The sequence below is a fragment of the Delphinapterus leucas genome, chromosome 1 (assembly GCF_059928025.1).
Source record: "Delphinapterus leucas isolate spDelLeu-1000000601 "Yukka" chromosome 1, BTC_Dleu_Yukka2, whole genome shotgun sequence".
In the NCBI taxonomy this organism is placed as follows: Eukaryota; Metazoa; Chordata; class Mammalia; order Artiodactyla; family Monodontidae; genus Delphinapterus; species Delphinapterus leucas.
In genome coordinates, this window is record NC_143129.1 from 121711254 (window position 1) to 121725828 (window position 14575).

Genomic DNA, 14575 nt, shown 5'->3' on the forward strand with positions numbered 1-14575 from the left:
GAAATGACATGGCTAACAATAGAGCTAGGGGAAAAATAAACATGAAAACATTTTAAGTAGATAGTAGGGATGCAACCTAATACCAACAACCTAGAATGTCCTTGCTGTTTTCACTCACTTTTGCGTCATATGTGGGGATGTAAACAACTTAATTCTAAGGTTATTGTTGCAACCTTTTCTGCTTTGTACTTTGATCAGAAATAGTGTCTGAACTAAAAATGAGATATCTCTAAGACTTCAGTGGCTTGTCATAAAAAGATGTTATTAAACATAAAAAAATGCAGTAACTGTATACTCTGAGCTAGAAAGACACTAGAGTGATAAAGAAATGTACAGTAATATCAGGATCGCTCTGATCTTGAACATTCATTTTCAAGTTGAACAAAGTTTTTGAATCAGTCTCCTTTGCTCTTAAGTATTCACATTTCAAGTTATATAATCAGTTTTACCATCCTATATTTGTTTTCCAGACCAGTCAGATCACTGGTCTGGAAAATAAGGCATCATGTCTTTTCCCAGGGTCTGAACTATTAGCTAAATCATCCTCACAGAGTTCAGTGTACCTAAACAGTGGTATAAGGCTGCAAAACTGATGGTGGAAAGCAATTTCTAACTGACCCTTAAGGCAATTATGTTAGGACTTAGAAGCGTGATGTTTGATTACACCTAGTATCATTTTCAATTTAAATAGCTATAAATTACTCATACCTTTTTTTGAACAGCAATGATTTTTTAAATCAGTGAACTCTTCTAAGAATTGAAGAAATGTCCATATGTTTATTATATGCCCCATGAAACAGTTTCTTTACATGCTTTAATTATTTCTTGGGGCCTTGATTTTATTATGTGTAAATGTATTTTTATCTTTTTTACTAAGATATCCTATAAAACAGTCAAGTGACTGTGATTTAAGACCAGCCAGACATAAATGATAAAATAATCGTTTTGTGGCATGCTTTAAGATAAAGGTAGAGTTGTCTTAAAGTATGAACAAATGTCATATTTAATCCTGCTAATATGAAAACTAGGAGTACCAGGTTCATTTTACACAGTCCCAAAGGAGACCTCAAATATCCAAATCCAATTAGAGCTTTCCGTTTCGCTAGAGACTTCAGAAGGCAGAGAAAGATAATCTTGGCAGCACCCTGGGAGTCCAAATACTCCTAACTAGGCAGGGTGTATTAACTTTTTTTCTGGGTGCAGAGGAGTTTGGGGTCAGGTAGGAAAGGCAGACAGGTATACAAAGCAGCAGAGAAAGGTTGGAGCAAAGGAAATATGGAGCACGAGTTGCCTAGCAAGCAACAAGACCTCTGTTGCAGTGGGAACACTGGTACGATTTATACCTCTTACAAATCCCATACTAAGTTTTCAACAGTTTGTCAATAAAAAGTGCATGACATACTCTGATCTGGGTGCAAGCAAGAAGATTCAATATCATGGTCTCCTCATTGAGCAAGCATTTCCTGTGCATCTGCTATGTGCTAGATATGTACACTTGACTGAAAATACAAATATCAATAACTTATGGTCTCTTTCCTTGAGAAAGTGGCATATTTGTAGATAGTTCATCAACTTACAATGATAAAATACAGAAACCATATTTTAATAATAATAAAATGTGAAAACAAGCTTTTATGCATGCTATAATTTTGCATATCAAGTATTTCTAAGAAAATGTAAGCTTCCATGGCCATTTTTCTCAAATAGATTGGCACCGTATTTTGTATTACTTAAAATTTGTTATTCGATTAGTTCTATTAGCCATAGGTTTTATGTATATCCTCACCATTATTGCACTTTATTTTGTACATAGTGAGATATCTGTCATATATGAAAAGATATGTTACCAGAAAAGTGGAAATGTTATTGAAATTAAATTTCTGTATTCCTTTCTTTTAAAAAATAAAAGCTATGTATATTATATATTCACACATACATATATACATATATATTAGTTATAAAACAAAATACATAAATGACATATTTTTGAAGAAAGATCAATATGATTTATGGGAAATATTTAAAGAAAAAAATGTCATCCTGACATTGTCAAGATAAAGTTTATTCTTGGTTGGAGAAGACAGGGAAGAGAAAGGAATCAAAGATATCTTCAACATAGGACTGCAGGAGGACTCATGAAATGATGGTGTAGATGCAAAGAACTTGAGGGAGGCAGAATGGCTGTCATCTTTGAAGAAGGAGGTAATATATGAAAACTTCCCGTGTTTAGTATAGGGAAATGCTGAGAGAGATAAGTGGGAGTATCTTGTAGCTGTTGAATTAAAATGCAGAGAGAGATCAAGGATGTAGGGGAAAGAAATGTAAATCCCCAGGGGTAATAGTTGAACACAGAGAGTGAATGATGTCTAAGGAGAAGCACAAAGGCTGCTTGCTGACTGAGGCACTTTAGGGATGCATTAAATGTTGATTACAGCATAGCCTGAAGTCTTGCCCATGCTCTGCTCTCCAGGCCCTGTTCCAAGATGCAGGGCTGGTTTCACACGGAGGAGGGGATGCTTCTTAAAAATTGGTGCAAAATTTTCATATGCTCACTCCCATACCTACAAAGCTGTGTCCACTCAGAGAGGGCACATTTTTCTAATACGTACAATGGCGCCGTATCAAGGACATATATACAGTGGTGCCATATAAAGGCTATACATGCAGCCCTGATGGCCTGGCTCTAGGGTTGTTGTGACTGCCAGAAAAAAAAAAAAAAAAAATTGCTTGGCCTTTGGCATACAGTAGGTCATCAACACATGGTGTCATAAAATGTGGTACTGACACTAAACAGAATCAAGCGACTCTAGCCATCTGTGCTTGTTCAAAAGGTAGTTTATGGGTCTTCCCTGGTGGCGCAGTGGTTGAGAATCCGCCTGCCGATGCAGGGGGCACGGGTTCGTGCCCCGGTCCGGGAAGATCCCACATGCCGCGGAGCGGCTGGGCCCGTGAGCCATGGCCGCTGAGCCTGTGCGTCCGGAGTCTGTGCTCCGCAAGGGGAGAGGCCACAACAGTGAGAGGCCCGCGTACCACAAAAAAAAAAACAAAAAAAACAACATATATATATATATATATATATATATATATATATATAGTTTATGTAGTTAAAAGGCGAAACAGTCGATGGAGTGGATCATGACCAGCTTTTTAAAACATACTGAAATAATATAGAATTGGAAATATCAAACGACGGTAAATGACAGAAGGGTAAATATTTTTTATGAAAAAGTTGTTTCACTGTATTTATAAATATATCCAGTCATGGGGATGTATGCATTTCCTACCATAGGCAACTGCAAAAAAAAAAAAAAAAAAAAAAGTTTGCAAACCTTAACCTAGGAAATATATAGTAAAGTAGAAGAGTTATGACAGTATCAAATTTTCTAACTCCACATCCAGACCACAGGTGGCTTTGCAATCTATATGGTCTAGGATAGAGGTAATTATGTTAGATCACTCAATATGGTGTCAAGGTATAGTTAATGTTTCAAGAGCAAAGGGTCATTGTCAGATTTATGGTTTATTCCAAAGGCTTATGGTTGCCAGAAACCTGATTTAAATATTTACTATGGCATTTGTGTGATAATTTTAAACTCTAGATATTATTTACAACATATATAAAATCATAAACTGCCCATGGGCACAGATATAGTTAAAAAAGTCTGAATAACTGTTGTAAAATTTAATAGCTTTAGAAAAATCATGGTGCAAGCAGATGCTTTACAAAAAAAGCCACATTTTTATTTCAGTGAAATAATTCATATGAGGATATGCCTCCAAGTAAGCATCTTTCTTAAAAGGTGTCAGAGATATTTCAAATAATTAGTAAGCAATAGGAGGTGGGATTCATCATTGTGTTTTTCAGGATATCTCACTTATTAAACTATGGATGTTATCTAAAGTTAGCCAGTATTCTTCAAAATATGATTTTGAATGGCTGTAAATTATCACATAATTCAAAATATTTGTAATGGGCATTTAGGCGCTTGCTTATTCTTACCATTATATAACTTCAGTGAAAGTTCTTGAACTAAATTTTGTCGTATCTTTGAACCTTAGAATTATTACCTAGAAGGGAACTTCCTGGGGGAAAAGATGTGGCCATTTTTTCAGGCTCTTAATTTAACAGTGAATATACTTCTGTTAGCAAGATATGTGAGTGCTCTTATAACACCAACTCTGGTTCAGTATTCTCTTAAGTTCCTCTATTTTTTTCTTTACAGTTACGGGAAATTAAAATGTTGAAGTGTTAAAGTAATGTAAAAAGAGTTCAGACCAATAAAATCAAAGGGAATACAAGTTGAAATCCATTACTTCTGTGAGTTGCTATTTTTTGGAAAAAAAAAAAAAAAGGCCATGATACCAGGTTGCCCACCAGTCCATACACTGTTCTAACACTTTTCCCAAGAGAAAAACAAATCAAAAAATCAGAGTGGAGGCAGAATCGGAGTAAGATGTTATGGAAGATGTTCATGGGTCTTTGCTTTTTCTGCCCTATTGCCCCAGTCTGGTTTTAAAACTTTAGTAGTAGCAAATAAGGAATACAGTGTGGATAGTGTCGTAACAAATGACCATGGACTATTTATTGATCACGAAATAACAGCAAATCTCTAGCTTTAATAAAAATGGTGGTAAGAATTTTTAAAGGTATACTAAATTTATAGATGATAATTGACCTTCATTTGCTCTTTAATTTGAGTTTATTTATCAGTAAGGATAAATATTTATTTGCAATTTTATATGTTGAGTTTCTTTTGTGAATTATATACTCATTTCTAGTGTCAGAAAGCTACAAAATATCCATTATAATTTCTAATTTCTTCTGTCCTGTGCATTATTTAGAAGTTTTTGGGGTTTTGTTTTTGTTGTTTTCTAAAATTTTGGATAATTTTAATTAAAAAATTTCATTAGTTTTTAATGCTGTTGATAACTAATTTAATTCACTGTTGTCAGCAATACTATTTTATATTATATATTTTGAAAAATAATAATGGGGAAACCTAATTTAGCATGAAAGAATTGAAAAATAAGGAAAAAGTGAATTAGATTGAGGAATTTGAAAAATGAGCGTTAAACTCTTGCCTTCCCCCAAATTAAAATGTAACACAGAATTGAACATTAGACAAATGCTGCTTTTCATTGTTAGTTTGATATCAGGATGAACTTGTTGGCTGATAGAGAAATAAGTTTCAAGTCTGTTGCCATTTCTTGCTCAGATATTAACACATTTAGGAATGGATAATACAATGAGCAAACCTAAGAGAAGTTGGTATTACCAATGTGGGCAACAGGAACAAATATTACTCAGGCATGAGAAATCTGTCAGAGCCTAAAACTGAGTGCTGAGAAGTTATATAAATGTTCAGTGCTATACAATGCAACAAAAGCAAGCAAAATCCTAGTTTAGCTAAAAAGAAAATGCAGGCAAAACTCTGATAGCTTTTGCATTTCAGTAACATCTGCCACATCTAAATGTAGTGAATATAGAGGTGAAGGTTATGATCACAAATTAGGGAAGGCATCATATTATCATAACATATGTACTGTTGGATACCAAAGGTAATTCCAAATTATATTAGAATATAATGTGTAAAAGGATTAGAGTCAATTTTATGATAAAGAAAGTACTATGTATTTGTAGGGTAAATGTTTAAACTTTTAATAAGTGTAGATTGGCTATAGTTTTTTCCCAAAATATTTTATCACATTGATGAAGTGACAAAATTTATGACATCTTAAAATTAAGGAAACAAGGTTTCATTAAAAATTAAATCAGGCTGGCAGTAATGTGGGTATTTTTGATATTAAATGTGCCATCCCTATTTTCTTTGTCCTCTGATTTATTTTCAAGGTTGCTTTAATTTAAAGTTTAAGTGTGTTTATTATTAACAAAATAGTTGGATTGCAACTGTAAACTAATCTAACAAGCTGTGTCTTATAATGGGGAAATATGAGTCTTTTCCACTTAGCATAACAGTTGATATATTTGATTGATATTTTTATTCCATCAAAATTATTTCATGTTAGCTATTTTATTTTTACTTATAGTTTCATTTTTTCTTTTAATTTTTTCTTAATCAGTTTACTTTTCATCCCCTTTCCTCTTGTTTTTTTTTAAAAATTAAATTGTAAATTCTCAGTCCATTTCCTTTTTCTATTCATAATCAAATTCACATTTTTGTACTTTACCAAAATTAGGTACATATTTTGTACTTTCCTTTCTACAGTGTGCTTTACTTGCCACTGTACTCTATCCTCAGCCTGACCACAGTAATATGAACCCAGTATATCCAGACTCTTAGGTTTTCCTTTCAGTAAATTTTTATAAGAATCCTAATTGTCTTTTATATTGCACATTCATAATCATACAGTCATCATTCATTTGAATTTACATATTGCAGGATTTGCTGTCTACCATTGTTACACCTCCATCTCATTTTCCCTTGTTGAGCTCTGTCTCCTAAATTCATTATTATTTGATTCAAAGGTATCTCGAATGTTTTCTTCACAGAGTGCATGGGTGATCTACTCGTTGAATCCATGTATTTCTACAAATGTTTTTCATCCTGATGAGTAAAAGATCTCTTTGGCTGGTTAGAGAACTAGAGAACTGGTCTCATAGTCATTTTATCTCAGTGACTTACACATGGTATCCTACTGTCTCTCAGTTATGTTAGCAAGAACCTGATACTATTATAATTGTTTTTCCTTTGTAAACTGGCAAATTCTTTTGCAACTGAGAGCTTGTTACTGAACCAAACTTGGGTCTGCTTGCCCGAAGTGTAGCAAATCCAATCTGCTGACACCAGGTTGTGGTGAAGGAAAGTACAGCGTTTATTGCAAGCAAGAGAATAGGCAGCTCATGCTCAAAAGATCTGAACTCTCTCATGGCTTTTAGACAAGGGTTTTTAAAGATAGTGTTAGAGGAGAGGGTCGTACGATGCATGATCAGGGCTTCTGTACACAGAAAGGCCCCCCCGCACAGTCCTGCTTGGTTTACGTCCCCTCTTTTCTTTGATACTCATCAATCCTGAGGGGAACAGGGGTAGGACAAGAAGGGGATAGAGAAATTAATTGTAAACTCAGCAGGGGAACTCAGTTTTAGGGGGACTCGGTTTCAAGTTTGTAAGATTTTTCTATCATGGATTTGATTTTCCCCTGGAATATGTATTATTTAATGATTAGAAACAAAAATCAATAAAATTAGTTTCTCAAAAACTATTTCATGGCCATCACTCAAGTGCCAGAAGGACTATATATAAGAGTATTATTCATTTTTACTGTTACAGTTGATAGATACAATGAAATGAAAAAACTTTAGAATAGTTAATTTATAATGTGAAATAAATGTATGAGGATTTTTATCCTACCGTTTGTATCAAACGAACAAGAGAAGTGGTTTCCAGTGTCTAGTGATTTATTTTTCTCCTGTTTGCCTACTCTGCTTACACTTGGTTTTGCTTGTTTGCTCAAAAATGTGTGTGTTAATAATTCCTACCAAGAATGGACTAAAAAAGTGACAGTAGTATAAAATGAGAATATTTTCTTAAGTGCTACATTTCTCTTGGAAAATAAGTAAATGCAAAAGCAGCAACAGAGACCATCCTATACGTTTTTGTTTTTGTTTTTGTTTTCCTGGCTTATATAGCCTTTGCAAAATCTGATCCATAGTCAAAGGCACACTTCTTTCATAAAATTTTCAAGTGATACTTGTTGCTTCAAACAATGAAAAAAACACACATTTCCACTAAATAATTTTTTTTCAAATAATAAATACCCAACACGAACAATTTATTCTTATGTAATTCTACTTTCTTTACCATGGTAAATTCTAACATTTTGCATTTGATGTGTCTGACTTTTCCTTTACTAAATTGGTCTTATTAATTTTACAGTTATGGGAAACATACATTTTATACTATGTGTTTTATAATCAACAGTGGTAACGTAGTAAGTATATCTTCAGCACTGGATTTATTTTTTTCTCTGTCTTCTTAATAATTCTGCATATGTCAGTATGTTTATGTGGAAGGGTGGGTTATGTGTGTATCATACTCATATTCTGGGCTGCACTTGAAGAGTCAGGTGCAGAAGAAATTCTCAGAGGGGAAGAAAGATATAATTCCAAGTGTCTCCTTTGATACCTTTCCTTGTCTTGTATAGCGGTTGGTAATGACAGTTCCAGCGTGGAAACAATAACTCCATTACTTTTCTTGACTGACTGAACCCATTCTGGTTTCATTGCAGCTCTCCTTTTTTTCTTTCCCTTCTGCTGACCTTTCTCTCCCCCTTACCTCCATGACTATGTGTTTACCTTCATATTACCCAGAAAAATATAAACCATAGGAAGTCCATAATTCAGGGGGCTCGTAAGGATGATTCTTCTAAGTTCATTAAAGAATGCTGGATGTGAGAAGAGAATTACCAGTGTTACTGAAAACAAATGAGCCCAGGAGACTGCCTTGGGGAGAAATAGGAAAAAAAGCGTGTGAGTTGCTCCATCTTTGACTTAGAGGGCCTGTTTCACAAGTAATCACACAATGGTTATAGTCATTTTAGTGTTCAAATTTACGGAACAATACTGGCAATCATGTCCAGAGGGAAAATGTGTATAAGAGTGATGCTGCTGTTAAAGTTCTCTGGCTTTCAAGTTGTTATAATCAGCTTGAGTCCAGCCAATAATATTTCAAGTGCTAGAAAAAGAAAGGGGAATATTTTCTCTTTTTTAATTATTTTTCCCCATCTGTGGTCAATAGATTGAAAAATGGAAGAAAAACTAAAATCTTATTCAGATTCTGGAATGCCAGTGACCTATAAAGCTAGTAAAATTCTACATTATTATACAGGAAGTAATATAATTCTATGCTTTGTTACCAAAAACATGTCATTACTAGGGTACTCAATATCACTCTTGAATTTGGAGAATTATATACCCACTACTTATGCCTTGTTTAGAAGCACACTTTACAAAATACACCTCACTCTACAATACAAAGATATAACTTGATCTTTAGAGCCAGGCATTCTTAAGTATAAAAACCACATCCAACAGATTCTCTAAACTAGCATGATGTAATGCACCTGGGCTTTAATTTCCTAATAAATAGAATGGGGATAATATCAATTATTGTGTTATTGTAATGATTAAATAAACTAAAATGAACCATCTAGCAGAATGCCTGAAAAATGTTTCCTCTCTTCTTTCAGATTATTTGGTATAAATCATGCTGATCTAGTTTTTAATGTAAGCCAATAACTAAATATAAGCCAATAACTAAATCAGTAACTAACCATCAACCATAGGAACAAGCTGCCCAAAAACATATTGAGAGAAGATATTTCTGGTATATTCATCTGTGTATTATTTTAAAGCTTTGTGTAGTTTTCCAATAGGCTGGACTGAAGCAAATGGAACCCCAAGGAATTTTCTGGTCAACACTGAGACCAAACACAGGTTAAGGGGCTTCCTTGGTCCTTTCTCTCTACCCTCACATCCTAACCTCTGGACTTTATCACTCAGTTGGTAGGAAGAGGCAAACTCAAGTAAGTAGAAGCTACAAAGAACAACAACAAAAAAAAAAGGAAGAAAGAAAAGAAAAAGGAATAACAAGAGAGTGTGATAATGCCCGAGGCAAAGTTCATTTAAACTACTGAGATCAAAGCAGGAGGAGTCAGGAGAAAGGGTCCATCTAGAGATAAGGGCAAAGGAAGACAGCAGGCTTGTTCCCTGCACTGGAGCCTAGTAAATGCCAGGCTCTTGCTTCTGACTCACCCTCTGGAAAAGAAGGGAGTCTTGAGCTCCACCTTGTGTTTAAACAAGTTATGGCTTCATGGTTGACTATCCAACTGTGGATACTCCCATCTGAATGTCCTAAAGGCACCTCAGTCTCTCCATGCTCAAAAGTGAGTTCACTCTCTTAGCCTCAAAGTAAGCTCCTCCTCTGCTTCTCTCTGTCCTCGTGAGTCAATGTAGCCAACAAATCCCTCCAAGTCAGAACCTAGGAGTCCTCACTTCCTCTCCAACTAACTCATATCCAGTTAGTCTCCAAGCCACACTAATATTTTAAAATCATTTTATTATGAAAAATTTCAAAGTCACAAAAATAAAAATAAGAATGTAAAGACCCAGGGACTTCCCTGGTGGTCCAGTGGTTAAGACTTTGCCTTCCAGTGCAGGGGGTGTGGGTTCAATCCCTGGTTGGGGAACTAAGACCCCACATGCCGTGCAGCATGGCCAAAATAAATAAATAAATGTAACTTTGAAAAAAAAAATACAACCTTAAAAAAATATATATAAAGATCCACATGTTAGTCATTATCCAGACGACACAGTTTTCAGTTCATGCCTAATCTAGGTGAATCCTACCCACTTTCCTTTCTCTCCCCAGATCACTGACTTTTAACATGAAAATATTTCTGATCTAGCCCACCCTCCCCCCTTTCTCCTTGACTCTGTTTTGTTAGTTTTTCATGTCTTACAGCGTTTTAGCAGGTCTACCTGGATCTTAGCTAATTTTCCTTATATTTCAAAAATTGTTTTGAAATTCAAGTCCAATCAGACTTCTCCACTACGTAAAATCTGATGATGGCTATCCTTTACCCACTGAATTTAGTCTGAAATTCTTAGCAAGTGTTTTCCCAGTTTAGACCATATCTGTCTGCATAGATTCTGGCCCTACAGCCTCTACCTTCATGGCCGGTGTTCCACAATATAGTTCTCCTCTAAAGTATGATGCTTCTGCAGGCTTCAGGCATTTGGGTGAGTTCTTTCCTTTGTCTGAATGGATCATTGGGGCCCCTTTTGTTTGTCTGAATTCTTCTTATACTTCAGTGCCTGGCTCAAGCATCTCTTCCTCTTCTAAACCTTCTGTGCGAATAACCTTCTCCCTTTTATCCTGAAAACTTGCTGAGGAAACCGTCTCTTCTCTGAGTTACTAGTGTACCGCTAAACACCTCATTTATTTGTTATACACACCACATCCTAATAATTTAGGTTTTTGTCTGTCTTCTTCAGCAGCCATGGATCCTGTTATGTTACAGGCTGTGTGTATGCCTTTGTTCTTGTAGTGCTCAACCTGGTGTGTTAGGCTTGAGCCAGTAAGAATTTTTGCTGCAGGAATGCTGAATATTTCTCCTTATTAACATTTTTTGATAATTTTTAAATAATTTACCTTCTCTTTAATGGTGTTATAATGAATTTTTCAAGTGACATCCTAATCTAAATATTTATTTTATAATCCCACAAGAAGTATTAAATATAGAGTCACAGAGAGTGGGTAACATAACTGCTAAATTGATTTAAACAATGGAAATAAGAACACAAAAGAAGCAGACATATATTTTCCTATATTGTACCCATTCAAAGAAAATTTCTCCTTGAAACTTAATTATTATGGAGTTAGACACTGGGAAGTTTAAAGCTATTTAAATAATTCAGATTTATATATTACTTCAGAAAGATAATTTTTTTGCCTATCTCCACTATCTTGGGGGGAGAGAGGCAGTTACTTTCAGATAAGTGGTATTTCAAGGAACAAGATTGGAGTCAGACCATTTAGGGAATTCGCCTATATTGTATATCCAGTCTAGAAGATTAGGAGATAGATAAGAAAATGTTTTTATTTCCAAATTCTTGATAAGGAAGCTAAGAGGTCAAGTGCTCAAAACTACATAGTAAGGAGAAACACAAAAATCAGTATCAATCTTTGTTTTTTTTTTCTTCCAGTTAATGTGTTACCCAAGACTTAAAAATATATTGGAGTCAAATACCATATTGATACATTAATTTGTTTTTAGAAACACAATCAGGTGATATAAAGTGGCTCATTTTCTTAGACTCAACCAATAACTCAGACCTAGTGAATTCTTTTCCTCAGTATTTTTGCATATCACTTTTGCAGTTATAGACCACAGGGATACAATCTTCATCATTCTCTGTATTACCAATAACTGATCTGAGAGCACAATTTCTTTTAAAATTAATATAAACTTCTCCCAGTATGCAGTGAAGGGAGTCAAATTTTGAAATAAAAATGGAAACTTTTATTTTAATAAGAACTCAATTACATGCTCCTATGTTAACTTGCTTTAGAATGTGAACTCTGACAGCAGGGCACAGATCCTGACTTTTTGATTAATTTTTACTTATTTCCCAGTGTAGACATACTCACATTTGGGAACTGGGAAACTCCATAAATATTTGAGTAACTGAATGATTGAATCAAACCCAAAGTGTGTGAAATATTTTTCTTTAACTTGATTTAGGTTCTTGTGTGGCAATTTGTGAGATACTCTCAGGTAATTTTAATAAACTAGTCTAATTTATTTTGAATGCATACATAGACCTATATGTTTGCTTTCTCAGTATATATGTGCATATAGTCATATAGAGTTGCATAATATCTCTGTATACAGAATAGATAAATTAATAATACACACATGTTAATAAAGTATTAACTCTTCAACATTTTATATAATGGCCATTCATAATTTCTCTTACTTGATTATCATATTTTCAGCAATTTTCCTTAACTTCTCCAACATTTATACACTTTAACTTAGGGGTGACAAATGCCTAACCAAGTGCTGAATGTGAAAAAAAGTTTTAAATATGCTTTCCAAATTTAAAAAACTTTAAATCCTCTAAGTGAGGTATGTACTTCCTTATATCATAAGCCACACCGCCTTCTATTGTTTGACACTTGGTGGAGTCAGACTTTAAGTTACCCTCCTGCCTGGCCTAAACAAGCTTTTTGAGAGCTCAACCTTTGCACTTACATGTCTCCAAGTAGTTGGCCTCTAAGGGGAGCTCAAAACTCTTCTCTTGCTGCTCTACCTTTCTACTCACCCAAGAATAAATCAGGTCACATGCTGGGAATTAGAACTTTCAAAGGGGCAAGGGATTGAACCCAAAAGAGGCGCCAGTGGGCAAGTGGAAAGAGACCTGATGCCATAACATGAAAAACTATTAGGTGAGAGGCTTGGCCTAGCTTTGCTCTAGACATTGGAGAAAATGATCTTGCTTCTTGTGGACTGACCAGTTTTCTCATGAACTGGTTTTTCCAAGCAATTGAAATGGTCTTGTGCCAAAAGTAGAGTCTGGGTCCCTGAACCATTGTGGGAGAAGCCACACCATCGACCTGAACACTAACCTTGGCCTCTGACTAAAGCAGCAAATAATCTTTTATTGTGCTGAATCACTACATGTTGGGATATATTTGTAGCAGTTGGCCTATTATAATTAATGTAATAAGTGAAAGTGATAGAACATATAAATATTAAAATAAAATTATGGAATAGAGATGTATAGTTTGAATATATTGAAAGGATAGGATTTGCAAATCTTACCTGACTGTCCATAGTAATCATTAAAAAAAAAAAGAGAGAGAGGAATTCACCTCTCGTTGTCTGTCATATACTAACTTCTATACTTATATCTATAATGTTTGAAAATGATTAAGTGGAAATAAATTTTACATTAGAGATAGAATACAAATAGTTTTTATTTTCCTTCTGCAATCTCTACCTCAATATCTTTTCTTTTCTCAAAATAGACCCATAATCCATTAGATACATTCTTATATATTTGCTTTTTAAAATGATTCTCACAGAGGCAGCAGGATGCAACAGTTAGGAGAACAAGCTTTGGACCAAACTATTGGCTCTGTAACTAAATGGCTGTTTGACCTTGACAAGTTACATTTCCTCTCTGTGGCTTATTGTCCTCATCAGTTAAGAGAATAATAATGGTACCTGCTTCCTAGAACTTATGTAAGGATTAAGTGAATTAGTATTTATATAACACTTAGGAAAATCTCCAACCCTTAGGTATCAATATACATGTTCAGTAAGCTGTGTTTAAATTAAATGTTATACGAATCATCCTTTTAAAATAAATTAACCTTAGTTTGATTAAAATGGAGAATAGAAATTCAAGACATTTTCCAAACTCAACTCGTACCACTATCCCCCTATGATTTCTCCCTGTGTCCCTGATTAGGGTTCCCTCTACCTTCAGAAACATATCAATCACCCTTAGGCTTGCATGTTTGCCCAAAATTTTGCTTTCCTCTTAGTGATTTCCTTCTCTCTGTCTAACAAATACTTATTTACCTAAAATTAGCCAGTTAGGGTCTGTTAGTTTCCTAGGGCTGCCCTAAGAAGCTAGCACAAATTTGGTGGCTGGAAACAACACAGATTTGTTCTCTCACAGTTCTAGAGGCCAGAAGTCTGAAATCCAGGGGTTGGAAGGTCCATGCTCCCTTCGAAGGGTCTAGGAAAGAATCTTTGCTTATGCCTTTCTAGCTTCTTGTGGTTGTTAGGTGTCCTTGGCTTTTCTTGGCTTGTAGCTGCATCACTTCAGTTTCTGGCTCTGTCTTCACATCGTCTTCTCCTCTGTGGCTCCATGTCTGAATTTCCTACATAGTATAAGGACACCACTCTTGGGGCCCTGCTAATTTAGAATGACCTCATCTTAACTTGATTATATCTGCAAAGGTCCTATTCCCCAATAAGCTCACACTCACAGACACTGGGGATTTGGACTTGAGTATATCTTTTTGGGAGACACAGTTCA

General features: G+C 34.9%; 1 protein-coding gene across 2 annotated transcripts in view; it reads left to right on the forward strand.

The window, feature by feature from the left end:
• ADGRL4 (adhesion G protein-coupled receptor L4) overlaps nucleotides 1-14575 on the forward strand; it is a 121864-nt gene that overhangs the window by 49352 nt on the left and 57937 nt on the right. The gene's annotated exons all lie outside the window — the stretch shown is intronic.